The sequence below is a fragment of the Arachis ipaensis genome, chromosome B1, assembly GCF_059453495.1.
Source record: "Arachis ipaensis isolate K30076 ecotype BB chromosome B1, ASM5945349v1, whole genome shotgun sequence".
NCBI classification, from domain to species: domain Eukaryota; kingdom Viridiplantae; phylum Streptophyta; class Magnoliopsida; order Fabales; family Fabaceae; genus Arachis; species Arachis ipaensis.
Window position 1 is genome coordinate 124,219,554 of NC_142436.1, and position 26,594 is coordinate 124,246,147.

At 41.0% G+C, this 26,594-nt stretch overlaps 1 non-coding gene across 1 annotated transcript; it reads right to left on the reverse strand.

Moving 5' to 3' along the window:
- Window positions 1-2,730: 2,730 nt before the first annotated feature.
- On the reverse strand, window positions 2,731-2,838 carry LOC148578231 (small nucleolar RNA R71). Its single transcript, XR_015904547.1, has one exon. It is a non-coding gene; the product is annotated as a small nucleolar RNA R71 (small nucleolar RNA).
- Between the last annotated feature and the right edge of the window lie 23,756 nt (window positions 2,839-26,594).

A 26,594-nucleotide genomic window follows, 5' to 3' on the forward strand; every position in this document is an offset into this window, starting at 1 on the left:
TGACAGACACAAAAGGAGGGTGAATCCTATTCCAGCATGATCGGGAACCTCAGATGATTAGCCGTGCTGTGACAGAGCATTTGGACCATTTTCACAAGAGGAGGGGATGTAACCATTGACAACGGTGATGCCCTTGCATAAAGCCAGCCATGGAAAGGAGTAAGACTGATTGGATGAAGACAGCAGGAAAGCAGAGGTTCAGAGGAACGAAAGCATCTCTATACACTTATTTGAAATTCTCACCAATGATATGCATAAGTGTTTCTATCCTTATTTTCTACCTATTTATTATTTATGTTCGAAAACTCCATAATCTTTTGATATCCACCTGACTGAGATTTACAAGGTGACCATAGCTTGCTTCATACCGACAATCTCCGTGGGATCGACCCTTACTCACGTAAGGTTTATTACTTGGACGACCCAGTGCACTTGCTGGTTAGTTGTATTGAAGTTGTGACAAATTATGAATTGAGATTAGAGCACCAAGTTTTTGGAGCCATCACCAGAGATCACAATTTCGTGCACCAAGTTTTTGGCGCCGTTGCCGGGGATTGTTCGAGTTTGGACAACTGACGGTTCATCTTGTTGCTCAGATTAGGTAACTTTCATTTTGTTCTCTTTTCAAAAATTTTTCAAAAATCTTTCAAAAATTTCTCCTTTGTTTTCGAAAAAAAAAATAAAAAAAATGTGTTTTCAAAAAAATTATTTTTCTTCAGAATTTTTAAGAATGAATTCTAGTGTTTCATGAAACATGTTGAATCCTATCTGGCTGTAAAGCCATACCCAAACTGCTTTGGGACTGGTCTTCAACTAATCACCTCAATGGATGTAATTTACATGCTAGAGCTTGGCTGGCTATTAAGCCATGCCTGACCCTTTGATTGGAGCTTTAGACTAAAGAGCATAAGATTCCTGGAATTCATATTAAAAATTTTAGAATCCTTATTTTTCTTTTTTCAAAATGATTTTTGAAAAAAAAAAGTAAAAGAAAAAAAAATAGAAAATCATAAAAATCAAAAATATTTTTTGTGTTTCTTGTTTGAGTCTTGAGTCAGATTTTAAGTTTGGTGTCAATTGCATATTCATCTAGCATATTTCGAAAATTCATGCATTCATAGTGTTCATCATGATCTTCATAGTGTTCTTGGTGTTCATCTTGACATTCATAGCATTCTTGCATGCATTCATTGTTTTGATCCATAACTTTCATGCATTGCATCATTTTTCTTGTTTTTCTCTCTCATCATAAAAATTCAAAAATAAAAAAAATATCTTTCCCTTTTTTTCTCTTAAAATTTCGAAAATTAGATTTGACTTTTTCCAAAATTTTTAAAATCTAGTTGTTTTTATGAGTCAAATCAAATTTTCAATTAAAAAAAATCTTATCTTTTTCAAAAATCAAATCTTTTTTCAATTTTTTTAAGTTATTTTCGAAAATTTCAAAAATATTTTTCAAAAATATTTTTCTTAATTTTACATCATATTTTCGAAAATAACATCATCAATTAATGTTTTGATTCAAAAATTTCAAGTTTGTTACTTACTTGTTAAGAAAGATTCAAACTTTAAGTTCTAGAATCATATCTTGTGATTTCTTGTGAATCAAGTCATTAATTGAGATTTTAAAAATCAAATCTTTTTCAAAAACTAATTTTTATCATATCTTTTTAAAAATATCTTCTTATCTTACCTTTTTCAAAAAAAAAAAAGTGATTGCAAAATATCTTTTCTAACTTCCTAACTTCTTATCTTTTCAAAATTTGTTTCAACTAACTAACTAACTTTTTGTTTGTTTCTTACCTTGTTCAAAACCACCTAACTAACTCTCTCTCTCTCTCTAATTTTCGAAAATATCTTCCCCCTTTTTCAAAAATTTCTTTTTAATTAACTAAATATTTTAATTTTTGATTTTAATTTTTGAAAGCTACTAACCTTTTTCAAAAACTATTTTCGAAAATCACTAACTCTTTTTCAAAAATAATTTTCAAAAATCCTTCCCCCTCATCTCCTTCTAATTATTTATTCATCTACTAACATCTCTTCCTCACATCACTCACCAAAAATCCGAACTCCCTCTCTCTCTCTGAGTTCAGATTTTCTTCTTCTTTTCTTCTACTCACACAAGGACCTCTATACTGTGGTATAAAGGATCTTTATTATTATTATTTTTTTCTGTGCCCTCTTCTTTGTCATATGAGCAGGAGCAAGGACAAGAATATTCTTGTTGAAGCAGATCCAGAACCTGAAAGGACTCTGAAGAGGAAACTAAGAGAAGCTAAATTACAATAATCCAGAGATAACCTTTCAGAAATTTTCGAACAGGAAGAGGAGATGGCAGCCGAAAATAATAATAATGCAAGGAGGATACTTGGTGACTTTACTGCACCTAATTCCAATTTACATGGAAGAAGCATCTCCATTCCTGCCATTGGAGCAAACAACTTTGAGCTGAAACCTCAGCTAGTTTCTCTGATGCAGCAGAACTGCAAGTTTCATGGACTTCCATCTGAAGATCCTTTTCAGTTCTTAACTGAATTCTTGCAGATATGCGATACTGTTAAGACTAATGGAGTAGATCCTGAAGTCTACAGGCTCATGCTTTTCCCTTTTGCTGTAAGAGACAGAGCTAGAGTATGGTTAGACTCTCAACCTAAGGATAGCCTGAACTCTTGGGATAAGCTGCTCAAGGCTTTCTTAGCCAAGTTCTTTCCTCCTCAAAAGCTGAGCAAGCTTAGAGTGGATGTTCAAACCTTCAGACAGAAAGAAGGTGAATCCCTCTATGAAGCTTGGGAGAGATACAAAGGACTGACCAAAAAGTGTCCTTCTGACATGCTTTCAGAATGGACCATCCTGGATATATTCTATGATGGTCTGTCTGAGTTATCTAAGATGTCATTGGATACCTCTGCAGGTGGATCCATTCACCTAAAGAAAATGCCTGCAGAAGCTCAAGAACTCATTGACATGGTTGCTAATAACCAGTTTATGTACACTTCTGAGAGGAATCCTGTGAGTAATGGGACGCCTATGAAGAAGGGAGTTCTTGAAATTGATACTCTGAATGCCATATTGGCTCAGAATAAAATATTGACTTAGCAAGTCAATATGATTTCTCAGAGTCTGAACGGAATGCAAGCAGCATCCAACAGTACTCAAGAGGCATCTTCTGAAAAAGAAGCTTATGATCCTGAAAACCCTGCAATAGCAGAGGTGAATTACTTAGGTGAACCTTATGGAAACACCTATAATCCATCATGGAGAAATCATCCAAATCTCTCATGGAAGGATCAACAAAAGCCTCAACAAGGCTTTAATAATGGTGGAAGATACATGTTTAACAATAGCAAGCCTTTTCCATCATCCACTCAGCAACAGATAGAGAATTCTGAGCAGAATCCATCTAGCTTAGCAAATTTAGTCTCTGATCTATCTAAGGCCACTGTGAGTTTCATGAATGAAACAAGGTCTTCCATTAGAAATTTGGAAGCACAAGTGGGCCAGCTGAGTAAAAGGATCACTGAAATCCCTCCTAGTACTCTCCCAAGCAATACAGAAGAGAATCCAAAAGGAGAGTGCAAGGCCATTGAATTAATTACCATGGCCGAACCCAAAGAGGGAGAGGAAGACGTGAATCCCAAGGAGGAAGACCTCCTGGGATGTCCAGTGATCAATAAGGAGCTTCCCTTTGAGGAACCAAAGGAATCTGAGGCTCATCTAGAGACCATAGAGATTCCATTGAACCTCCTTATGCCATTCATGAGCTCTGATGAGTATTCCTCTTCTGAAGAGAATGAGGATGTTACTGAAGAGCAAGCTGCCAAGTTTCTTGGTGCAATCATGAAGCTGAATGCCAAATTATTTGGTATTGAGACTTGGGAAGATGAACCTCCCTTGTTCACAAATGAACTAAGTGATCTGGATCAACTGACATTGCCTCAGAAGAAACAGGATCCTGAAAAGTTCATAATACCTTGTACCATAGGCACCATGATCTTTAAGGCTCTGTATGACCTTGGTTCAGGAATAAACCTCATGCCCCTCTCTGTAATAGAGAAACTAGGAATCTATAGGGTGCAAGCTGCTAAAATCTCATTAGAGATGGCAGACAATTCAAGAAAACAGGCTTATGGACAAGTAGAGGACGTGTTAGTAAAGGTTGAAGGCCTTTACATCCCTGCTGATTTCGTAGTCCTGGATACTGGAAAGGAAGAGGATGAATCCATCATCCTAGGAAGACCTTTCCTAGCCACAACAAGAGCTGTGATTGATGTGGACAGAGGAGAATTGATCCTTCAATTAAATAAGGACAACCTTGTGTTTACAACTCAAGGATCTCTCTCTGCACTCATGGAGAGGAAGCAAAAAAAACTTCTCTCAAAGCAGAGTCAACCAAAGCCCCCACAGTCAAACTCTAAGTTTGGTGTCAAACCCCCATATCCAAACTCTAAGTTTGGTGTTGGGAGGTCTCAACAAAGCTCTGCACATCTGTGAGGCTCCATGAGAGCCCACTGTCAAGCTATTGACATTAAAGAAGTGCTTGTTGGGAGGCAACCTAATTTTTATTTATCTAACTATATTTTTCTTAGTTATATGTCTTTATAGGTTCATGATCATGTGGAGTCACAAAATAAACGAAAAATTTAGAAACAGAATCAAAAACAGCAGAAGAAAAATCACACCCTGGAGGAAGCACCTGCCTGGCGTTCAACGCCAGAACAGAGCATGGTTCTGGTGCTGAACGCCCAAAATGGGCAGTATCTGGGCGCTGAACGCCCAAAATGGGCATCATCTGGGCGCTGAACGCCAGAATTGCACCCTAGAGAGGAGCTGGCGCTGAACGCCCAGAACAAGCATGGTTCTGGCGTTCAACGCCAGAAATGGGCAACAAATGGGCGTTGAACGCCCAAAATGGGCACCAACCTGGCGCTGAACGCCCAGAGTTGTGTGCAAGGGCATTTTACATGCCTAATTTGGTGCAAGGTTGTAAATCCTTGAACACCTCAGGATCTGTGGACCCCACAGGATCACCTCAAGATCTGTGGACCCCACAGGATCCCCACCTACCTCCACTCACTTCTTCTTACCCCTCTTTCACACAATCCCATAAACACTCTTCCCCAAAAATCTTCACCAATCACCTCAATCTCTCTTCCCTATCACCACTTCACCACTCACATCCATCCACTCTTCCCCATAAACTTACCTCATAAACTCCACCTAACTTCAAAATTCAAAATCAATTTCCCACCCAAACCCACCCTTATGGCCGAAACTTACCCACCCTTCCTTCCCTATATATAGCCCTCCATTCTTCCTCATTTTCACACAACACAACCCTCTTTTCTCTTCTTGGCCGAAACACACCTCCCCCCTCCTCTCCATATTTTCTTCTTCTTCTTCTTCATCTATTCTTTCTTCTCTTGCTCGAGGGCGAGCAAAATTCTAAGTTTGGTGTGGTAAAAGCATAAGCTTTTTGTTTTTCCATTACCATTGATGGCACCTAAGACCGGAGAATCCTCTAGAAAAGGGAAAGGGAAGACAAAAACTTCCACCTCCGAGTCATGGGAGATGGAAAGATTCATCTCCAAAGCTCATCAAGACCACTTCTATGATGTTGTGGCCAAGAAGAAGGTGATCCCCGAGGTCCCTTTCAAACTAAAAAAAAAATGAGTATCCGGAGATCCGACATGAAATTCAAAGAAGAGGTTGGAAAGTTCTAACAAATCCCATCCAACAAGTCGGCATCCTAATGGTTCAAGAGTTCTATGCCAATGCATGGATCACCAAGAACCATGATCAAAGTAAGAACCCGGATCCAAAGAACTATGTTACAATGGTTCGGGGGAAATACTTGGATTTTAGTCCGGAAAATGTGAGGTTGGCGTTTAACTTGCCTATGATGCAAGGAGATAAACCCCCCTACACTAGAAGGGTCAACTTTAATCAAACGTTGGACCAAGTCCTCATGGACATATGTGTGGAAGGAGCTCAATGGAAGATTGACTCCAAAGGCAAGCCGGTTCAACTAAGAAGATTGGACCTCAAGCCTGTGGCTAGAGGATGGTTGGAGTTCATCCAACGCTCCATCATCCCCACTAGCAACCGATCTGAAGTTACTGTGGATCGGGCCATCATGATCTATAGTATCATGATTGGAGAAGAAGTAGAGGTTCATGAAGTCATCTCCCTTAAACTCTACAAAATAGCCGAAAAGCCCTCTCCTGGGACAAGGCTAGCTTTTCCTCATCTTATCTGCCATCTATGTTACTCAGCTGGAGCTTCCATAGAAGGAGACATTCCCGTTGAGGAAGAAAAGCCCATCACTAAGAAAAGGATGGAGCAAGCAAGAGAGCTCATTCATGGAGCTCAAGAGACGCATGAATCTCATCACCATGAGATCACGGAGATGCCTCAAATGTATTTTCCTCCACAAAACTATTGGGAGCAAATCAATACCTCTCTAGGAGAATTAAGTTCCAACATGGGACAATTAAGGGTGGAACATCAAGAGCACTCCATCATCCTTCATGAAATAAGAGAAGATCAAAAAGCAATGAGGGAGGAGCAACAAAGACAAGGAAGAGACATAGAAGAGCTCAAGGACATCATTGGTTCCTCAAGAAGGAAATGCCACCATCACTAAGGTGGACTCATTCCTTGTTCTTACTTTCTCTGTTTTTCGTTTTCTCTATGTTAAGTGCTTATCTATGTTTGTGTCTTCATTACATGATCATTAGTAGTTAGTAACTTTGTCTTAAAGTTATGAATGTCCTATGAATCCATCACCTCTCTTAAATGAAAAATGTTTTAATTCAAAATAACAAGAAGTACATGAGTTTTGAATTTATCCTTGAACTTAGTTTAATTATATTGATGTGGTGACAATGCTTCTTGTTTTCTGAATGTATGCTTAAACAGTGCATATGTCTTTTGAAGTTATTGTTTAAGAATGTTAAATATGTTGGCTCTTGAAAGAATGATGACAAGGAGACATGTTATTTGATAATCTAAAAAATCATAAAAATGATTCTTGAAGCAAGAAAAAGCAGCAAAGAACAAAGCTTGCAGAAAAAAAATAGGCGAAAAAAAAAGCAAGCAGAAAAAGCCAAAAGCTCTTAAAACCAAGAGGCAAGAGCAAAAAGCCAATAACCCTTAAAACCAAAAGGCAAGGGTAAATAAAGAGGATCCCAAGGCTTTGAGCATCAGTGGATAGGAGGGCCTACAGGAATAAAATCCTGGTCTAAGTGGCTAAACCAAGCTGTCCCTAACCATGTGTTTGTGGCGTGTAGGTGTCAAGTGAAAACTTGAGACTGAGCGGTTAAAGTCAAGGTCCAAAGCAAAAAAAAAAAAGAGTGTGCTTAAGAACCCTGGACACCTCTAATTGGGGACTTTAGCAAAGCTGAGTCACAATCTGAAAAGGTTCACCCAATTATGTGTCTGTGGTATTTATGTATCCGGTGGTAATACTGGAAAACAAAGTGCTTAGCGCCACGGCCAAGACTCATAAAATAGCTGTGTTCAAGAATCATCATACTGAACTAGGAGAATCAATAACACTATCTGAACTCTGAGTTCCTATAGATGCCAATCATTCTGAACTTCAATGGATAAAGTGAGATGCCAAAACTATTCAAGAGGCAAAAAGCTATAAGTCCCGCTCATCTGATTGGAGCTATGTTTCATTGATAGTTTGGAATTTATAGTATATTCTCTTCTTTTTATCCTATTTGATTTTCAGTTGCTTGGGGACAAGCAACAATTTAAGTTTGGTGTTGTGATGAGCGGATAATTTATACGCTTTTTGGCATTGTTTTTAGTATGTTTTTAGTAGAATCTAGTTACTTTTAGGGATGTTTTCATTAGTTTTTATGTTAAATTCACATTTCTGGACTTTACTATGAGTTTTTGTGTTTTTCTGTGATTTCAGGTATTTTCTGGCTGAAATTGAGGGACTTGAGCAAAAATCAGATTCAGAGGTTGAAGAAGGACTGCTGATGCTGTTGGATTCTGACCTCCCTGCACTCAAAATGGATTTTCTGGAGCTAGAGAACTCAAAATGGCGCGCTTCTAATTGCGTTGGAAAGAAGACATCCAGGGCTTTCCAGCAATATATAATAGGCCATACTTTGCCCAAGTTTAGATGACGCAAATTGGCGTTCAACGCCAGCTATCTACCCAATTCTGGCGTCCAACGCCAGAAACAAGTTGCAAAGTGGAGTTCAACGCCCAAAATGGCACAAAAGCTGGCGTTCAACTCCAAGAATGACCTCTCCACGTGTAGACTTCAAGCTCAGCCCAAGCACACACCAAGTGGGCCCCAGAAGTGGATTTATGCATCAATTACTTACTTCTGTAAACCCTAGTAGCTAGTTTATTATAAATAGGACATTTTACTATTGTATTTGACATCCTGGATTGTATTTTTGATCCTGTGATCTTGTTTTGGGGGCTGGCCATTCGGCCATGCCTGAACCTTTCACTTATGTATTTTTAACGGTAGAGTTTCTACACTCCATAGATTAAGGTGTGGAGCTCTGCTGTTCCTCAAAGATTAATGCAAAGTACTACTGTTTTCTATTCAATTCAACTTATTCCGCTTCTAAGATATTCATTCGCACTTCAACCTGAATGTGATGAACGTGACAATCATCATCATTCCCTATGAACGCGTGCCTGACAACCACTTCCGTTCTTCCTTAGATTGAATGAGTATCTCTTAGATCTCTTAATCAGAATCTTCGTGGTGTAAGCTAGATTGATGGCGGCATTCATGAGAATCCGGAAAGTCTAAACCTTGTCTGTGGTATTCCGAGTAGGATTCTGGGATTGAATGACTGTGACGAGCTTCAAACTCGCGATTGCTGGGCGTAGTGACAGACACAAAAGGAAGGTGAATCCTATTCCAGCATGATCGGGAACCTCAGATGATTAGCCGTGCTATGACAGAGCATTTGAACCATTTTCACAAGAGGAGGGGATGTAACCATTAACAACGGTGATGCCCTTGCATAAAGCCAGCCATGGAAAGGAGTAAGACTGATTGGATGAAGACAGCAGGAAAGCAGAGGTTCAGAGGAACGAAAGCATCTCTATACACTTATTTGAAATTCTCACCAATGATATACATAAGTGTTTCTATCCTTATTTTCTATCTATTTATTATTTATGTTCGAAAACTCCATAATCTTTTGATATCCGCCTGACTGAGATTTACAAGGTGACCATAGCTTGCTTCATACCGATAATCTCCGTGGGATCGACCCTTACTCACGTAAGGTTTATTACTTGGACGACCCAGTGCACTTGCTGGTTAGTTGTATCGAAGTTGTGACAAATTATGAATTGAGATTAGAGCACTAAGTTTTTAGAGCCATCACCAGAGATCACAATTTCGTGCACCAGCTAACTTATGACTTTACCATAAACTCATGAACTTACTCCATAGTATGAACTCTTCTCTGGTCTTTAAAAACACTCATTCTCTTTTTCATTTGATTTAAAGGAACAAGCATACAAATAAGCAAAGTAAGGCTGCAGTGACATAAGGACTAGCAATCATAAACCTCTTCAACACAAAAACTTAAAAGACAGAATTTAAAAAGGTTTAAACTAACATGGAAGCAAGTTCTATTTCATACAAGATCTTCCTTATTTAAAGCATAGAGAAAGATGGACCAAAGAAGGAACTCCACCACCTTTTACTCATGTGGTTGCCCATGCTTTCCTCCTTGTTTGTCTTCTTTGTGTCCTCTTGTATTTCCTCGCATCCGTGCCAATCTTGCTTGCTTCCAATCCTCAAGTGCCTTCCTCACTGCTTCATGACTTTCTTCCACCATTTGTCTTTCTTCTCGTGCTAATTCATCCCTCATTTCTTCATACCTTGTGATTCCTGGATGCAATATAGGCAGCTGTCCTACCAAGTAACCGAGCCTGGCTTGAGTATTTATATGATGCCCAGTCTCGCTCAGGTAAACTCCTTCTGAGAATGCCCTTTGCTCGTCCAATAGTTCTGCCTGTTCTATTTGTCTTCGATGCATCTCATGTATATGTGCACCTTGATGTGCTTGGATGTTGATTAGCCTCTGGATGGATTCTTGTTGCTCATTTTGCCTTTGTTCCATCCTGTGGAATGTTTCACTCCATTGTTGCCCTTGACTCAGTTGATGATCCATCATTTGCTTTTGCCACTCCCCTTGTTGAGTCATCCATCTTGAGAGTGACTCCTCTTGCTGCCCCATCATCTGTAGTTGAAGCTCTCTCTGTGCTCCTTGGCTTTCCAAATATTGTCGAGATAGTCCATCAATGGCATCCTGCAATTCGTGCATATCCAAGGTGGCTGGTGCTTGCCCCTCTAAGACTTGTCCTTCCACTTCTTGAGGGGCTGTCCTCTTCCTTTGCTTCCGTTGAGGCAGGGGGGATGCGGTGGCATGCATTCGTCGAACAGTTATTGGAATGCCCTCTTTTATCCATACGGGGTCCTCATCTTCAAACACCACCCCAGCTTTCTTGCACAGTCGATAAATAGTGCTGGAGTAACCTAACGTTCCTCTTGAGTCACTTTTCTCTGCCATTTTTCTAATGCCTTCTGCTATGAGTTCATGAACCTTGATTTCTCCTCCTTTGAGTATACAGTGTACCAGTGTGGCTCTCTTGAGATTCACCTCCGAGTTGTTCGCTGCTGGGAGGATGGACCTCCTTACAATTTCGAACCACCCCTTTGCTTCTGGAGTGAGATCTGCTCTCTTGATGAACCTTGGTCTCCTATCTACATATCTTTCCCAGTCAGCCCCTGGTACACAAATGTCTTGCACAATCTGGTCATGATTAGAGTTGTTGTCCATTCTTGAATGATAACTCTCTTCTTCAAACGGTATGGACCGCAGTTTTAATGCCTTCATGACACTCATGGGACCAAAATCCATAATCTTTCCTCTCACAAAGCTTGTATATGACTCATCTGCCTTATCATATCGGACCGCATTTGCATAAAACTCTCTTATAAGATTTGCATTCACCTTAATGACCGGATCAATGAGGAGCTCCCATCTTCTCTTTTCTACCTTCTTTTTGATTTTGGGACACTCAGTTTTCCTAACTTGAAATCCCAGCTCATAAATGATCTCCTTATCCACCATCCACCCGTATTACAATGCATGGTGCAAGCTTCTAAATCTCTTTTCATCATACGGGTGTTGCTCCATAGGTTCCTTTCCCTTCCTTCTTTTAGAGCTCGAAGATGCCATGAATGAGGGTTAATGTGTGAAGTTGGCAATGGTGTGGAGACTTTTGTTTGTTTAGGGTTGAGTGCAATGAAGGGAGTGAAGGGTAATCCGAAATGGAGAGGTGTGCAGAGTGGGGTACGGAACAAGGATCACTTATATAGAGAGGTTGTGAGTGAATGGAGGGTGTGGATTGATGGAGTGGTTGTTTGATGGACGGTTGGGGTTGTGCATGGAGAAAGGACAAGGATCATCACTTTATGATGGAGATTGCTCGGTCTTCAAGGGTCCCATCCTTTTCAATGTTGCATGGCAACATTTTCCCATGCCTTCCCTTTTTAGACAAGTGTGTAGTTTCTCCTCATGAAGTGGCCGAACCCTTCTCATTTAATTGTCCAATCAATCTCCTTCAATGCTCCTTTTCTTTCCCTATAAAGATCAAATAAGAAAAGTAAGAAATATCATAAAAAAAATCAATTTAAATTTTTACGGCTAGAATAATAAAGAGAAGAAAAGATTTTGTTTATTCATGAACTCCAACTAACTAACTAACTGTGTATCCTTATATGCACATTGGTGGCACCATGGGGTGACACCAAACTTAGTTTGGAGCACTGTGATGAAAAGTTCTGTTCAAAGCTCCAAGACTAGCATGCTCTCAGTTGCATTCATGCTTTCTTGGCACGCTTTGAACACCAAACTTGTTCTTCACTATATACTGCAATATAAGGACTTCACCAAGTTTTTGTCAAGTTTGGGTTGGAATTCATGAATATTGACTTATTCACTAGTAAAAGCTAATAAAACATGGGTTGCCTCCCATGAAGCGCTTCTTTAGCGTCACTAGCTTGACGTTTCTCCTTCATTAGGGAGGTTGATAATGCTTCAAGTCCTCCCCTCTTGCCTTGGACTTCTATCCGTTGGTTGTATTAATGATCTCTACATGTTCCAAGGAGGGAACTCTGTTGATAGTGAAAACCTTAGGTAACTGAGATGGTACAGTGGGGAGATTAGGAGGGATATCTAGGAAGTAAGCTGAGATCACTCTATCTTCTGGAGAGAAGTCTTCAGTAGGGATCTTCTTGTTCCTCCACCCCCTTGGTACCTTCTTCTTTGTCCCTTTTGATGCTGCCTTGCTCTTGGCGACTTCTTCTTCTAAGGGAATTTTGTTGTTGTCTTCACATGCCTCTGGTGGTTTAGGTTCCTCCAGCTTCTCCTTGAGCTGTGACAATTGCTGTTTGCCTTGTTCATCATTCAGTGGGGTTCTCAGATGTGTTGGTTGTGCTTCAGTGCTTGTTTCCTCTGTCAGCATCTCATTATGATCATTGCTTGGTTCTTTGTTTTCTTGGTCTGCTTCTTGTGAGAGTTTGAAGACATTAAAGCTAAGTCGTTCATCATGGATCCTCAATATTAGCTCCCCTCACCCCACATCTATGAGTGCTCTGGCTGTAGCTAGGAATGGTCTTCCCAATATGATTGGGTGAGTGTGAATCTCTTCCATGTCCAAGATAACAAAGTCTGTGGGAAGAAAGTATTTCCCCACCTTTAACAACACGTTTTCCACCACCCCTCTTGCTTGTTTTTGATTTTTGTCAGCCAACCTGATGACTACATCTGTGGGCAATATCTCATTAATCTGCAGCCTCTTCACCAGGGATAAGGGCATTAAGTTGATGCTTGCTCCCAAATCGCAGAGTGCTCTATCAAACATTGTTTCCCCTATGGCACAGGGGACATGAAAACTCCCTGGATCTTTTCTTTTCGTAGGCAACTGCGGTTGAATGAGGGCACTGTACTCCTTGTTCATCACTATAGTTTGGCCTCCCTTGAGTGAGCTTTTCCTGGGAAGCAGCTCCTTCATATACTTGATGTATGCAGGCATTTGTTGGATAGTCTTGATGAACGGTATGTTCACATGCAAAGATGCAAACAAGTCAAGAAATCTTGAGTATATTCTCTTCTCCACAGCACCATTGAGCAGTTGGGGAAAAGGTGCATAGAGTCTCAGCAGCTCCTGTTTTGAGATTTCTGGTTCTTGGTAATCTTTTTCCCCCTCTTCTACTGAGGTATTTTCAGGTTGTTCTGACAGCTTGCTTGGCTTGTCCCCAATCTCCTTATCACTTATAGTGACCATCTTGCAATCTTCCCATCTTACTTTCTTTGTTTCACCTCTCGAATTCTTCTCTGTGTCACTTGGGAATCCATCTGTGGGTTTGGGAATTTGCTCAGAGAGATACCCCACTTGAGATTCCAACCTCTTGATTGTGTCTCCCTGGTTCTTGAAACTGGCTCGCACTTCCTCCTTGAACACCTTGTTGTCTTGAATCTCCTTACTTATGCCTTCAAGTAGATTCTCAATCCTTGAGATTCTTTCATCAAATGATGATAGGTCAGGCTGAGGAGGGTTATTCTGGCCTTGATATGAATGTGGAGAGGTGTTGTTATGGGAGTGTTGATATGGTCTAGATGTGAAGTGTTGGTGGGCTGCATTGTTTGGATTTGGGCGTCTTTGATCAAGGCTTTGGTCTTGTTGATTTTCCCACCCAAAGTTTGGGTGATTCCTCCATCCAGGGTTGTAGGTCTTGGAGTATGGATCATGGTTTTGCCTAGGTGAATTCCCAATGTAGTTGGCTTGCTCCTGACTACCCTCTGCTTCTTCATTCACTCCTTCTTGGGTTGTTAATGAAGTGGAGATTGCTGCTACTTGGTTTCTCTCCATCTTCTTGGTGAGGTCAGCCAGCTACTAGGTAATGAGCTTGTTTTGGGCCAGCAGAGCATCTACATTGTTTAGCTCCATTACTCCTCTTGTGTTCCCTCTTTTGGAAGCATAGAAGTAGTCATTCTCTGCTACTGTTTCAATGACATCTATGGCCTCCTCAATGGTCTTCTTCTTGTTCAAAGATCCTCCGGATGAATGGTCTACGGCCTTCTTTGACTCATAAGAGAGCCCTTCATAGAAAATGTGCAGCTGCACCCATTCATTGAACATATCTGGTGGGCACCTCCTTGTTAGGTCTTTAAACATCTCCCATGCTTCATATAGAGTCTCACCATCTTGTTGCCTGAAAGTTTGGACCTCAGTTCTCAGCCTATTGATTCGTTGAGGAGGGTAAAATCTTGCTAAGAATTTGTTCACCACATCTTCCCAAGTTGTCAAGCTCTCCTTTGGGAAAGACTCCAGCCACTTGGCTGCCTTATTCTTGAGTGAGAATGGAAATAAGAGCAGTCTATAGGTGTCAGGATGAACACCATTAGACTTCACTGTGTCACATATTCTCAGGAAGGTGGTTAGATGTTGATTGGGGTCCTCTTGGACACTTCCTCTGAACGAACAGTTGTTCTGAACAAGGGTGAGCAGCTGTGGTTTTAGTTCAAAATTGTTGGCATGGATGGTTGGCTTTTGAATGCTACTTCCACAGTTTTCTGGGTTTGGATTGATGTAAGAGCCTAAAACTCTTCTATCCTCCCCAGCATGATTTGCTCGATCTCTTCCGCCATGGTTGTGAGCCTCTTCCTCACGATGGTTTTCCATGTTTTCTTCCATGTTTGGTTCAAAGTATTCCTCAAAGTGTTCCTCCTCTTCTTCAGCACCAACTACACGTTTTTCTCTTGCCTCCCTCCTTAGTCTAAGGAAGGTTCTCTCAGGTTCAGAATCAAAGAAAGTTGAAGCCCCGCTTCTTCTCCCTGTCATACAACCAACAAGTACAAGCAAAGAGAATAGGTGCAGAAAGTATATCTGTCAGAATTACTGTTAGTGTGAGTGATGCAATATATCAAACAGTTAGTGGGTTAGTGAGATGAATAGTAAATAACAAAGAAAAAGAAGGGGGAAGGGAAGAAATTAACTAAAATAGGAAGTAAATGACTCAAACAGAAAATTAAATCAAGCAAAAATAAAATGCTCAATCTAGTTATCCTCCAATCTAATCATTGTTGATGCACAATCAATCCCCGGCAACGGTGCCATAAACTTGATGCACGGAAAACTTGTCTCATAACAAATTTCCTTCGGCAAGTGTACTGAATTTGTCGTCAAGTAAAAACTCACAATAGAGTGAGGTCGAATCCCACAAGGATTGATTGATCAAGCAACTTTAATTAGAGAAATGTTCTAGTTGAGCGAATCCAGGATTTGAGTTTAGATTTACAGAAAATAGAATGGCGGGAAGGTAAATGACAGAAAAAGTAAATGCTAGAATTAAAGAACTGAAAGTAAATGACTGAAGTAAATTGCAGAATTGTAAATGGGAATGGGGGAATTGCTCATAAAAGTAAGTAACAGAAAATAAAGAGAATGGGTAAGATCAGAAATGGGGAGTTCATTGGGCTCAGGAGATGTTGCATTCTCCGGATCAATTTTATTTTCATCTCTTCCTCAATCAATACACTCATTGATCTCCTTGGCAATCTTAAGTGATTGAATTACAATTTCTTGTAAATCAATCTCTCAAATCTTGATCAATAGCCAATTCCTTGGTCAATTGCTCATGAGAAGAGATGAAGTATGGTCACTGATTATACCATATGCATTTCCCAAATCAAGTGTTGAGAGGATTATAGTCACATATCCATCCAAACCCAATTTGGTCCAGCATGAGAAAGCATTTCTAGCTTGATCTCTTCATTCCTCTTTCAAGGTTCAAAAGAGATCCAAGTATGAATAGCTTCTTTTCCAAGATAACTACCCAATTGGATGAAGATCGAAAGCTTTCAAGTAAAATCAAGAGAAAAGATAGAAGAAGAATAATAAAAACTAGTATTGATCCATCAAATTACAATAGAGCTCCTTAACCCAATGAAAGGGGTTTAGTTGTTCATAGCTCTGGAAAATGAAAACAAAGATGGAGAATACATGATGATACTAGAAGTGCAGAGAAAGTAAATACAGAGAGTAATTCTATGCCCAGAGGCTCCCTATAATTTCCAACTCCCTAAATAATTCAAAGCTACTCCTATATATACTACTCTTCTACTCTTCTAGTTGGTTCTTCAAGTCTTGGGTCTGGGCCTTTGGATCTTGAGTTTGAAGCAGTTATCTTCTTCATTGGGCTTGGCTTTACTTGCAGAGAGAAAGTGTGAAGTGGGCAGAGACTTTAGCTCAGGACGTTAGTGGTGTTAACGTTCAGTGAAAATATGGGTTCGAGAACGTTAGTGACATTCAACTTTTTCACTAACGTTCTTTACCCACGTAAGAGCCACGTTAACCTCAACGTTAGTGGCACAAACGTTGCCACTAACGTTGCCTCTTTGTCCTTCGCGCACGTTATTGGGACTCAACTTTCCCAATAACGTTGAGAAGCCTCCCCCTTCCCTACGTTAGAGTCCACGTTAACTTAGTTAACGTGGCTCTTTTAACGTAGGCTTGCCAACCTTCGAGAACGTTAGTGACACTTAACATTGTCACTAATGTTCCAATGTGCCCCTTAGCTCCCACGTTAGAGTCCACGTTAACTAGGTTAACGTGGCTTCTAACGTGGCCATGCTAGCCATCTCCAACGTTAGTGACAAAGTTGAGTGTCACTAACGTTGGCTCAACATTCCCTTATCCACGTTAGCTTCCACGTTAACTAAGTTAACGTGGGAGTTAACGTGGCTCATGGTGGCATGTGTGGGCTCCTTCCAACGTTAATGACAATGTTGGGTGTCACTAACGTTGGCGTCACCTCCCTTCTTCATGTTAACTGCCACGTTAACTAAGTTAACGTGGGAGTTAACGTGGCTTATTGGGGCTTGTGTGGGTTCTTTCCAACGTTAGTGACAATGTTTAGTGTCACTAACGTTGTCGACCACCTTGTTTCCTCACGTTAGCTTCCACGTTAACTAGGTTAACGTGGGAGTTAATGTGGCCTAGTGTGACTTGGCCAACGTTAGTGATAATGTTGAATGTCACTAACGTTGGCTTCCCCCCTTTCTTCTTAACGTTAGAGGCCACGTTAACTAAGTTAACGTGGTGACTAACGTGGCCACTTATGAGCTTGGTCCAACGTTAGTGATAATGTTAAGTGTCACTAACGTTGGCTCCATTTCCTTTCTTCCACGTTAGAGTTCACGTTAACTTAGTTAACGTGACTCTTAACGTGGGCAATGATGGCTTCGAGAGCGTTATTGGCAATCACTTTTCTCATTAACTTTGCAAGTTACTCCCATTCCACGTTAGTGTTAACGTTAGTGTAATTAACGTAGCCACTGATGTGGTTCTTCTTTGCTTCCTTTGTCCTGAAATCAAGCAATAAAGTGCATCAAAGTTCTAGTCCAAGTCATGGGAAATGCAACATCCAATTTGTCCTTAAATTCATGCAAAATCCTCATGAAATCATGTAAAGTGCACAATGTATGCTTGAATCAAGATGTAAGTGAATATCTACCCAAAACTAGCTTATTTCCTAAGGAAATGCATGAAACTACCCTAAAAACAATAAAGAAAAGGTCAGTGAAACTGGCCAAAATGCCCTGGCATCAGAACCCAAGAGAAGATTGCAAGGCTATTCAATTGAGAAGTGGTAAGGTAGCTGGTTCTGAGACCAAGGTCAATGAAGATCTAGTTGAAAAGGAAACTCCAGAGGAGAAGAAGGAAGAAGTAGAGCACGCCCCTCCTAAGCGTGCAGACAACCCGTTTTCTGACTCTCTTGATACTTATCCCACCTTACCAAAGGCCCCTGAATACAAGCCAAAAATGCCATATCCTCAGAGGCTTCAGAAGGCGTCCAAAGAAAAGTAATTCTCTAAATTTTTAGATGTCTTCAAGAAGCTGCAGATCAACATTCCTTTTGCAGAGGCTCTGGAGCAAATGCCTCTCTACGCTAAATTTATGAAAGAGTTGTTGACCCACAAGAGGAATTGAAAGGAGCAAGAAACCGTGGTGTTAATCAAGGAATGCAGTGCTATTATTCAGCACACCCTTCCTGAGAAGATGCCAGACCCATGAAGCTTTGTCATTCCTTGCACCATTGGAGAAGTCGGCATTCAGAGAGCTTTATGTGATCTTGGAGCTAGCATCAACCTCATGCCACTTTCAGTGATGAAAAAGCTTCAAATTGAGGAGGTAAAACTTACTCGTATTTCTCTTCAACTTGCTGATCTTTCTATTAAATTACCTGTGGGTGTGGTTGAAGATTTACTTGTTAAAGTAGGACCATTTATTTTCCCTGTTGATTTTGTTATATTAGACATGGAAGAGGAGGTAAAACCCTCTATTATACTTAGTAGACCATTTTTAGCTATAGGTAGAGCTCTGATTGATGTGCAAAAGGGTGAATTAACCCTGAGGGTCAATGAAGAACAGGTGGTCTTAAATGTTTTTGAAGCCCTCAAACACCCCAATGATTTTGAGGGGTGTATGAAAATAGATGTTATTGAACCACTTGTTCAAGAAGTACTGGAAACTGAGGTACTTAATGATGTTCTGGATCCTATTTCTGAGTGTGAATTAGTTGAAGTTGATAATTCACCACTCCAAAAGGAGCTGATGAACACGCCAATCAAGGAGGAGAAAGCCCCCAAGCTTGAGCTCAAACCCTTACCCCCTTCTCTGAAATATGTGTTCTTGGGTGGAAATGATTCATATCCAGTAATTATTAGCTCTTCCCTGAAGCCTGAATAGGAAGAGGCGCTTGTTTCAGTGCTCAAGAGCCATAAAACAGCTCTTGGGTGGACCATTAGTGACTTGAAAGGGATTAGTCCAACCAAGTGTATGCACAAGATCCTCCTTGAAGATGATGCCAAACCAGTTGTGCAACCACAAAGGAGACTCAATCCAACTATGAAAGAGGTGATCCAAAAAGAGGTAATGAAATTATGGGAAGCAGGTATTATTTACCCTATTTCTGACAGTCCTTGGGTAAGTCCTGTGCAGGTAGTTCCCAAGAAAGGAGGGATGACAGTGATCAAGAATGAAAAGAATGAGCTTATTCCTACAAGAACAGTCACAGGATGGAGAATGTGCATAGACTACATGAGGCTCAACACTGCCACAAGGAAGGATCATTTCCCCCTGCCTTTCATTAATCAGATGCTTGAGAGGTTAGCTGGTCATGCTTTTTATTATTTTCTAGATGGATATTCTGGATATAATCAAATTGCAGTGGACCCTCAAGATCAAGAGAAGACAGCATTCACATGCCCCTTTGGAGTATTTGCCTACAGGAGAATGCCATTTGGACTTTGCAATGCTCCAGCAACTTTTCAGAGGTGTATGCTTTCAAATTTTTCTGATATGGTTGAAAAGTTTATTGAGATATTTATAGATGACTTTTCTGTTTTTGGTAATTCTTTTGAATCCTGTCTTAAACATTTATCTCTTGTCTTGAAACGGTGTCAAGAATCAAACCTTGTTTTAAATTGGGAAAAATGCCATTTTATGGTTACAGAAGGCATTGTTCTTGGACACCGAATTTCAAGTAAGGGTGATAAACCACTATTTTATGGTTTATCTTGTACTCAATTGAGTGGTTTTTATTAACTCTTTACCCACTTATTCATACTATTTACATGGTTTTATATTTCCTTCCTAATTATGTGTTTTGATTGAAAACATGCTTCTTTGATCTTATATTTGCTTATTATTAATCCTCTTTTATTACCATTAGATGCCTTGATATGTGTGTTAAGTGATTTTAGAGATTATAGGGCAGGAATGGTTTAGAGGATGGAAAGGAAGCATACAAAAGTGGAAGGAATACAAGAAGTTGAAGAAACTGCAAAGCTGTCAGCCTGACCTCTTCGCATTCAAACAGTCATAACTTGAGCTACAGAGGTCCAAACGACGCGGTTCCAGTTGCGTTGGAAAGCTAACGTCCGGGGCTTTGATTTGATATGTAATATGCTATACTTTCCCTGACGCTAGGTGAAGCGTCCGCGTGCTCCATGCGGCCGCATCGCAGTGACAGAAATCCAGCGTGGTTGAATTCGAGACCAGCGAATTCTGGGCTGTTTCTGACCCAGTTCTCGGCCCAGAAAACACAGATTAGAGGCTATAAAGTGGAAGAATGCATCCATTCATAAACAGGCTCATATAATTAACTTCTCATGATTTAGATTAGTTTTGAGAGAGGTTCTCTCCTCTCTCTCTTAGGATTTAGGACTTCTCTTAGTTTTAGGAGTGACTCTCAATCCCAGGTTCTTTATTTTTATATAATTTATGAACTCTTCCATGTTACATATAATTTTCTTAATTAATGTTATTTGAGGTATTTCAATTCATGACTGCTTTCTTTTATTTACATGATTACTGCTTCCCATCTGAAGACATTTTTATTCCAGTAGATTTACTCTTTTCCTTTTGGTTTTGGTTAAGAAATCAGTAACTCAGGAGTTATCCAATTCAACAACATAATTGTTAATTGTTATCTTACCAATTGAATTGATCTTCAATAATCCCAATCTTTTCTTAGGAAATAAATAGGATTCAAAGATCTAACTAATTAATCACTTGACCTTCCCTTGTTATAGCAAAGGTTAACTAAGTGGAATTAAGATTCAACTTTCATTATTGTTGATAAGGATAACTAAATCTGAACTTCCAATTTCTCATACCTTGCCAAGAGTCTATTTTATTATTATTATTTTATTTTATTTGTCATATAACATATTCCCACCTTACTTCCTAAACCCCAATTTACAAACTCATAACCAATAATAAGAATATACCTCCCTGCAATTCCTTGAGATGATGACCCGAGGTTTGAATACTCGGTTATCAATTTCAAAGGGGTTTGTTACTTGTGACAACCAAAACGTTTGTACGAAGGGATTTCTGTCGGTTTAGAGACTATATCTACAACGCGACTGTTTTTATGAACTTCTTTACTGGCAAAAATCCTAACATCAAAATGGCGCCGTTGCCGGGGAACTGCTAACGTGTGCCTTATTATTGGTTATTGTAAATATTTTTCTTTTGCTTGTTTCTTTATTTTTGTTTTTTTTTCTTTTTATCTTTATTTGCTACCATGTACTCTCACCCCTCTCGCTTTGAGTTTGGTTCTAACTTTATTGAAGGAAATAGAAGTTACAGCAGGAATATGCATCAAGGTCGGACCAATCAAGGATGGATGGAGCCAAGAGGATCTAATCAACCCTTTAGGCAGCAACACCCTCCGAGATATCCTGGACAAAGACCATTCTACCGTGCATACCCAGCTGAAAGATATGGTGGACAACCTTGTAACTACCAACAAGCCCCACCCCGTGCATATAAACCATCCTTTCAACATAACCTCGAACCACCACACTCACGAGCTTCTCTTCACCATTCGCCACCATATGATCCTTCCTTACCCCAGTACCAATCCAATCACTCCCAATCACCACCACTTTCCTATGTATCATGCCCAAGTCCGGCAACCCAAGAAGCAGAGGTTCGCCTAAAGGAAACAGTAAATAAACTTCAAACAACCATTCGACAACTGGAGCAAACAATAATTCAATGGGTTTCTAGGCGCTCGAATACACAAGGATTAGCTACAGCCCCATGTGAACAATCTAATGAAGAGCGTAGCATGAAGGAGATACCAGAAACTCCAGTGGACAAGACAGAGAATGAATTCGTACTAGAACAAGTAGAAGAAGCTGTCATTGTTCAAGAAGAAGAGTTGGTTGAAGATCTAGGAGATGCTGAACCTCCATGGGAATCCAGAACTGAGGAGAACTCCGTCAAGGACGCTACAGTTGATGCTAAGGAGGATATTGTACAATCTCCAAGGCAAGTTGTTTATGAAGAATCAGACGGAATAACCCAGGACACAAATTCCCTTGATGATGATAGTCACAAGTCTAGCTCTCTTAGTAATGAACTTGCATCCACAAGTGAATTCTCTGAGATTGAAGAATCTTCCCCAGATGAATACGAAGATGATGCAGAGGTAGATTTCTCTCAACCTCCAATCTATGACTCGAGTGATGAGGAAGACATAGAAGACTTTGACCAGGGTGATACTACATTTGAATACTCTTGCAAGGAAGTGGAGAAATTCACAGAAGAACCCAAGGGAGAAGAACTTACAGAACCACCAGAAACACCTACCCCAAGGCCATTGCCACCCAATACAAGCTTCAAGTGGGTACAATCCTTAACCTATAACTTTACTTATTCACTTGAATATGGTTTGCTTGAAACAGATGGCCAGCTTAGAGCTCTTTGCGGCTTTAAGAGTAAGAGGGAAATGGCTCGTACTCAGAGCTGGTGCACAAGGTTCAATAAGGTTCCACGCTTCACCTCGAAGTACATGGATTGGTATCATGCTCAATTGCATGGATCACGGAGAACGTTTGGTCACCATGGTGAGATTCTACCTTTTAAACCGCCCGGATGGAAACATATAGATCAAGACGGAGGCGGATTTAATAGCAAAGCTTGGGATCCTGGAATCTATTCTGACATTCATCTCCCCGGGAGCCTGAAAATTTGTCTGAAGCTGCTCAGAAGCTCTACATGCCTAGTATGGGACCCCGGAGGCTATTGGCATTCCAAACACTGGTGGAGATTTTTGGACAAATTTAAACATAAGCCGCCATAGCAGGAAGCTCCTACAATCTCCAACTTAAGGACTTTAACTAAAAGTGCTAGGTGGGAGACAACCCACCATGGTATGGTCGCTTCTTTTTCAATTTATTTCTTGTTAATTGCTTTCATTTTTATTTCCTTTTCATTTTACTTCATTGAACCTAGAATCATGCATAGCATTCATGTTAATCATTGCATTCTGCATTTATCATACACATAAAAAAAAGGGGATGCACGACGCGACCGCATGCCCCATGCAATCGCGTCATATTGCGAAAACACTATCCACGCGACCGCGTCATCCACGCGATCGCGTGACCTGGAGATCGGCGTAAATATCCAACGTCCAGAAAGTTAGGCTGGAATCGTGCGGCCCTTGTGCGTTTTGCACAAATTGTCCACACGATCGCATGCCCCATGCGATCGCGTCACATGCACAAAACCAATCCCACGCGACCGCGTGAGCGACGCGATCGCATCGCATGGATTCCACAATACCCTCGAAGGAGACAGAGAGTTGCGCTGAAACGGTGCTGGAGTCGTGCGTTTAGCACAATTTCCAGCGACGCGATCGCGCGACCCACGCGATCGCGTCATCCCCTCTTCCACCCCTCTCATGCGATCGCGTGCCCCACGCGATCGCGTCACTCCCATTTTCACCCCAACCACGCGACTGCGTGCCCTACGCGGCCGCGTGGATTCAAAAATATAACACCCCCTGTCACACGAAACCCTACATTCGTGCAGCCCCCCCAATTCCTCTTCTCCCTCTCTTCTTCCCCAACCCTCAACCACCACCACCCAGCCACCACCGCGCCACCACCCAGACGCCGCCGCCGTCCAGACGCCGCCGCCACCTACCCCCTTCCTCCCTCCCCTTCTTCCTTCTTCTTTCTTCTTCTCTTCCCCCCTCTCCGCCACTGCCCTCCGCGGACCACCACCCACTACCGCCGGCCATCCCAGCCGCTTTTCTGCCCCATTCTACTTCTTACGCTTTCCAGGTTCCGCAGCACGCAAGCCTTTTTTTTCCGTTCGTAGTTTTTCTTATTTTTCCCGTTTATGTTCATGTTTAGGATAGCTAGAAATGCATGTTGTAGTGGATTTTAGGTTGTTAGGTAGATTAGGCTGTAGTTAGTGGATTTAGGTCTGTTTACTTGCACTGTTCATGTTTCTGTTTTATCAAAACTGCGATTCTGCTATTCTTGTGACCTTGTTCATATGCGGTGATTTCCTGCATTTGCTGCTTGTTACTCTGAATTTTCATGTTTATATTAATTATAGGTAACTGCAGCAAGTTTTTTTTTATTCATATGAACTGCCTTATTTGCTGTTTATTTTCTGGGACAATCCAATTTTAGTCGGAATGCTGCCCAAATTTTTTGTTAATTATTTTCATTCATGTTTTGGTTTGGCAATCTGAACTCTGTTGTCCTCTGCTTTAACCAAACCGTTTCATGAATGCTGTGGCAGACTTTCTTATCCTCTTTGATTTCCTGGTTTATAAACTGCATTTGTGATATTCTAATTCCAGTTTTTGCTTTCTTTATATCTATTAGAATCAACATCACCCTGTTTTCCTTGTTCGGTTGTGAGTTATTTCTAGTCATAATTGTGAATCCTTGTTATATGGAATATTTTCTTTATGCCACTTACCTTAACCCACATTTTACTGACTCACTAATTTTAATTTAATAACTTCTTTTTCAAATTCTAACCTTACTAACCTTTTCAAAATCTCTTTTCTGATTTTTTTTCACTTTTCTCTAACTTTCTAACCATGGCATAATGATAATTTTTCTATTTAACTTGAATTCTGATACATTTTTGATTGTAAATTCTTCCTTTCCAAATTTTAAACTACTAAACAATCCTTAATGCACATTTACTTGACTCATTTACCTCATTCTAATTCTCCTTTGCCGCTTTGAATTTTCTTTGTTTAATTGCCTATTTGCTTCCCTATTTTTATCCATATCCTGGTTTCTCATTTTTTCAGGATGTCTGCCTCACAAAGGAAAGGAAAAGGCAAGGCTACGGGCAAGCGCAAGAGGGGAGATTCCTCCCAGTCCATCATTGACCTCATGCATGATTCTTCATTGAGGGAGAAGAACTTTACACAGCAGGAAAAAGCTGACCAGCTGCTCCCTGCAAATGATCCAATAAAATTTACAAACCGATACTGTGAGCTGAAGTATACGGCATTTGCAAACTCCAAGAATTTATACCTGGAGAGAACTCTGAGGATTCCAGAAGCACTCCAGCAGTACACCACTGAGCAAATCAAGCAAAGAGGCTGGTTCTTTCTGGAAAGAGCACTGACAGAGGTCAATGCATCTTGGGTCTGGGAATTCTACTGCAACTACTAGATCACCACCCTCGATGCAGTAAACCTGAGAAGAAAACAAATTCTAGTCACTGAGGAGGCCTTAGAGGACATTCTCCGGCTTCCAGCCAAGTCCGATCAGCCTGATGGTTATCAAAAGGCTGAGGAGGACATGCGCCTGATGCAGTTTGATTGGGATGCTGTGAAGGCACGGATAGCTCTCGACCCGACTGTTCCTTGGGAGATGGGTCAGGACACCACCATGCCTAGAGGGATCAAGAGGGCGTACTTAAATGATGAGGCTCGGTTATGGCACCAGATCTTGAGCAACTATGTGATGCCGAGTACTCATGAGACAGAGATCCCGGCTGCTATGATCACCCTCCTATGGTGTGTGTTGGAGGGTAAAGACCTTTATCTACCACGCTTTATCCGGCATTATATGGCCAGGGTCCACGTCCGAGGCACCCTCCCTTTTCCGTATCTGGTTACACAGCTAGGCCGTCGAGCTGACGTGCCATGGGAGGATGCCGATGAGAGACCACCAGCAGCGGACTGTAGGAAGATCATTCCTCACAGCAGGAACTTCCTAGCTTTGGGCTCCAGACCACCACCCTTCACTGCTACTGATGAGACAGCCTCACCGTCTGTTGGACCCTCTTCTTCCACGGCTGCCCCTGCTGCCACCACTGCACCTCCACCTGCCTCTGAGCCCGTATACCGCCTCGTGCACCGCCTATTCCGACAGCTTGATCAGATGGAGCGCCGTAACCGGCGCCGATATGAGAGATTGGAGCGTCGCAGCCAGCGACGCTATTCGCATCTGAAGCTGATGATCTGACAGGGTGGTGACATCCCCTCCGAGCCCGACACACCATTAGAGCCATCAGAGGAGGATGAGGATGAGCACGAGGAGGCAACTCACTTCCAGGAGGAGACCCATCAGCAGGCATACACCGAGCAGGCTGCACCACATCAGGAGGTTACGCATCAGATCGAGGCTGCAGATCCGGAGATCCCGATCCAGTCAGCACCGCCTCTACAGCAGCCAGACCCTCAGCCCACCACCACCACAGAGCCTCCAGCTACCATCCCTACCAGTGATGACACCTCTTCACACTCGGCTTGACTGAGCATCAGGGACGATGCTTCATTTTAAGTGTGGGGAGGTCGCCATCTCTGGTGTTTTATTTTGGTGAACCACTACATCTCTTTTTTCTTTTATTTTGGATATTTTTCTGTATTTTTCTTTTTATTGTTATTTTCTGAGTACTTATACATTGCTACTTTTATGTATTTTTACTCTATTTATGCATTTTACATTTTTAGTTCATATTTTTAGTTATTTAGTTTAGTTTGCAATTCTGACTTATTAGTGGTTAATTAGTATAGTTTACCCTTTTTAGCATAAGATAGCATAGTTAAATTGAAAAATTGAACATAACAGATTTAAATCCATAAACCTTGTATATATAGCATTACATCATATAGTTAAGTTGACAACATTTCATCAAGGAGGAACATTAAAACTTTAAAGGCTACCCTAAATAAT